Here is a 2,233-nt window from a genome sequence, read left to right on the forward strand (position 1 = left end):
AATTCCTGAGCCTCTTGTAATTCCATGTCCAAGAGAAGAAACTTTTTACTCGTTTAAGGATTGTTTTGCTCCTGCTTATTAATCTATTTCTAGTTTCTAAGTTTCTTATTGCCAAGGCCCAGCCTTACAGAGATAGTGTAGTATAGCAGCAAAGGGTGTCCTTCACAACCATAGTGATTTAGGAACGAGGGCTTGCAGAGCAGTCTCTGGAGTTCCTTTATTGAGCTTTCCATTGCACTAAAGGAAATTTCTAAATGTAGATCGTCAGCAAAATTGGTCTTTAAGAGAGAAAAATGTCTGAATTCTGATTTTTATCTTATCTTCCAAAAGCTCAATTTCTGGATTAAAAGTCTTTTTTATAACAAAGTCTTTTACTTCTTTGGACATTAAGAACGTGCCTGTCATCTCTAGTACATTGAAAATCTTGAGGCAAAGAACTGTATAGATCATGGAGAGCACGTTATTAGAAAATGCTGTAGTATTTGCCACTAAGTATGATTCACTTGTTCTCTTTAAAATCTGTTAATTTTAAATGTTCTAGGATTATGGGATTAATAATTTGCCATGTCAGTGGTGTGAAGCAGTTTCTTTTTTTTTGTGAGTAAATGCACTTGATAATATTGAAAACCCCAAAGAAAGCATCAAAGGACAAGCTTTCATTTCCAACTTTAAAATTTCAAGCCTGTAACTTCACACATATTTTGCATTAATAAATGATTTAATATTAACTATTCTGATATGATGGTACATCCAAAAAGTTACAGAAGAAATTACTTTTTTCCGAGCAGTTGTCTTTTCCCTAAACTAACAAAATTGCCTCAAACCTTTGCAGTGTGCAGATAGTGTAATTGAAAGCACACAAATTTTATTCTAGGTCATGTGTTTGGAGGCAGGATTGATAAGGCTCTTGTGTTTTAACATGTGCTTTTCATGGCTGAGCTCTGCTTTCAGAGTGAAGTCTTCCAGACTTTTCACTCTTAAGTCTGAATTCCTTCATGAAAGCATCACCACACATGGTGCAGCCGCCTCCAGAACTAATCTTGTCTCTGCGTGACCCAAGACAGAACCATCGTCTTGTAATCCTAGAATTCACAGCAAGTGAAAGCACCTGAAAGATCTCATTAAGCACATGCTTCAACTCCAAAGGAGAATGTGCTTTGATGAAATAGGACAAATGTATTCTACAAAGGATTTTTTTCTGTGTGTTGGGTTTTTTTAAAGATTGAAAATCCTCTACAAGCTTAATGTTCTCTAAAAGTTCATTTAGAGAATAAGACAGGCCAAACTGTTAAGTTTTCTTGTATGTTGCAAGTCTTCTGTGGACTCAGCCCAAACAGTGCTTTACCACACGCATGTTACTTGCATTATTACAGTGTGAAAGTTAAATGTAATTCGTAACAGACTTCAGAATTTGTAGTTAAGGTTTTGTGTCTGTAATCACTAAAAGTATTATACCCATTAACGATGTTTGCAGCTTTTTATTTTCCTCATAAGCATAGCAGTAGTAGCTGGAAATTGTGCATTCAGGGTGATGTAATAAGATTATCTGTAACCAGCTAAAATGTAATGTGAATTGCTTCTAAAGAGGTGTTTGAGTTAATGGTGTGTTGAAGAAATCAGTTAAAGTTTTTATTTCTTTCTTTTTAGTGTCATCTGCCGGAGTCTAGCAAATAGCAGCTATGGAATAAAGAGAAAATCACCGCTTCAAAACCTGCATCTTGTTTCCCGAAGTACACATCATCCCTACTATCCAAGTTCAAAGTTTCAGAGACCTCCATTAAGGATATCCCTTCAGCTGTTCTCTTCTCTGAATCGTCTTCCTCCTCACAAAACAAAACTTTTAAATGTAAAACATGGATACCAGTCCCACAGGAACTTTTGGCTGGCCAGATTAGCCTCCAGGCTTCTCAAAGTTCGCTATCTCATCTTAGGATCTGCAGTTGGAGGTGGCTATACAGCTAAGAAGGTATTTATCTCTGGAAGCTATTTTATGCATTTTGTCTTTATTATTACATACTTCAAAAGAGTAGTTTTTGTTATAGCCACAAAAATACAAGATGTCATTGCTTGGTTAACTGATGATAATAAAGGTGAGTGAATATGGGAAACATTGTTTAAAAACTACTATAGATTTTAAAAGATCAAAGTACTACTCATATCTAAAGATGGTGGCTTAGTATGTTTTATGTGTAGGTAGTAGTTGCTCATATGCTTCTCTATGTACTTTTCTTTC

The 2,233-nt window shown here is 35.5% G+C and overlaps 1 protein-coding gene across 4 annotated transcripts in view; it reads left to right on the forward strand.

The window, feature by feature from the left end:
• Nucleotides 1-1,887: 1,887 nt before the first annotated feature.
• OPA1 (OPA1, mitochondrial dynamin like GTPase) overlaps nucleotides 1,888-2,233 on the forward strand; it is a 47,254-nt gene continuing 46,908 nt past the window's right edge. For all 4 annotated transcript variants that reach the window (XM_017726407.1, XM_017726409.1, XM_017726408.1 and 1 more), the window contains exon 1: nucleotides 1,888-1,969. The gene's annotated coding sequence lies outside the window, so the exon portion shown is untranslated. The remainder of the gene's footprint in view (nucleotides 1,970-2,233) is intronic.

The sequence above is a fragment of the Corvus brachyrhynchos genome, unplaced genomic scaffold, assembly GCF_000691975.1.
Source record: "Corvus brachyrhynchos isolate BGI_N302 unplaced genomic scaffold, ASM69197v1 scaffold221, whole genome shotgun sequence".
Lineage (NCBI taxonomy): Eukaryota > Metazoa > Chordata > Aves > Passeriformes > Corvidae > Corvus > Corvus brachyrhynchos.